Source organism: Etheostoma spectabile, chromosome 15 (genome assembly GCF_008692095.1).
Source record: "Etheostoma spectabile isolate EspeVRDwgs_2016 chromosome 15, UIUC_Espe_1.0, whole genome shotgun sequence".
Classification (NCBI taxonomy): Eukaryota; Metazoa; Chordata; class Actinopteri; order Perciformes; family Percidae; genus Etheostoma; species Etheostoma spectabile.
Window position 1 is genome coordinate 22,645,692 of NC_045747.1, and position 1,565 is coordinate 22,647,256.

The following is a 1,565-nucleotide window of genomic DNA, read 5'->3' on the forward strand; positions in this document are numbered from 1 at the left end:
AATACTATTTCAAAAACACTTCAACTTCTTTTCAAATGCTATACAACTGAATAAGACACCCCCAAAAAATGAAAGTAGAGATTTGTACTTGCCAAAGAGCAAGTGTGGAATCAATCATGTTATTTTGGGTAATTACAATTGAGTAGTTAAAAATAACATTGATGTAGGAAAATGGGTCAATTTGACCCGAGGACAACATAAGGGTTATTAAATTTGCAAATATTTATACATGTTTTTTTCTGTCAAGATGGGGTGCTAAGTGTACATCAATGAGAAATAAAATTAACTTTTTTCTATTTTTGGAAAATGGCTGCAATATAACAAAGAGTGAAAATTTAAAGGGGTCTGAATATTTTCCGTACCAACTGTATGATTTTTTTTCTGCCTCTCAAAATTCTTTCTAGGATCCATTATTTATCACATTCATCCCTCAAGCTCACTGTCCTCAATACACAATCCATTGTTGGGTATGACTCATAGCTCATTTCTCTCCTTCCTACCATAAAATGTCCCTGTGTCCATATTCCTGTAAAAATCCACAAAAAGCATAACCAAAAACACTGATGTTTGCCTTTTTTTTCTAAACAACAATAATTGTTGCATCATATCCCATCATCCATCTCATTGGTTGTAATGTCAGCATCAGTGTGAAATTTTAAATGAAAACAAAATTTGTTTTCCCTGTGTGTCTGTCTGTCCTGGGTTGCTTTCAACCTGGAGGTTGCCGGAGGCATGGTTTGATGAAAGTAGGTTTAGGGGTACGGCTGTTCATCTCTGCACTGCTACCTGCTCAGCTGCAGCGCATCCTATGATTCAACCCAGCAGTACACATACCTGGGCTGATCACCTCATTGGCGCCAGTTTGTTACAACAATCCATGTGGTAACGTGGCTCAGTGTTCTTGTATCTATCCTGTTATCTTGGTGCTCCTAGTTACCGTGTCTTCTCCACCAAGATTCCACTCTAGGCCTGCTGTTTTCTCCACTGTACCTGCTGGGCTTTCAGTGCACCCCATCCTGTCTCGTCGTCCACGTTGGGATTCTTCTATGTGTGCTAGAGTGTACTCACCTCTGTCTGCTCGCCTCGTGTCCCGGTCCTACCTGGATTCTCCACTGTCAACCCGCCTCAAGCTTTGGACCAGCCTGGAGCTTCCCTGCCCTGACTCTTCTTTTCTTGTAACTTTTAAGTACAGTCTGTTCATTAAAGACTCCTTAACATAATTTTTAGTTCTGTGTGTTTGTCTCTGCGTTCTGGGTCAGAACTTAACTTAACTCTAACAATCACTTGAACCTTCTCTGGGTCCATCTTCACCTCCTCCTCTGCCACCACTTAGGAAGGAGGAGCCGCTGGAGCACTTGGGGAACATGCTGGAAGTGTGTGTCAAGACCTGGGGAGGAAAGAATCATGCAGATATACAAACTCATTCAGCATATCCTTCATTACATCACTTATCAAAGATTTGAAGACAGTAGGGGCATTAGTAAAGACAAAAGGCATTGACAGGTACAACTAATTCCCAGTGTGGGTGTTTAATATAAATGTGCTGTATTTATATAGCGCTTTCC

At 40.8% G+C, this 1,565-nt stretch overlaps 1 long non-coding RNA gene across 1 annotated transcript in view; it reads left to right on the plus strand.

Moving 5' to 3' along the window:
- LOC116703451 (uncharacterized) overlaps positions 1-1,565 on the plus strand; it is a 19,102-nt gene that overhangs the window by 17,477 nt on the left and 60 nt on the right. The gene's annotated exons all lie outside the window — the stretch shown is intronic.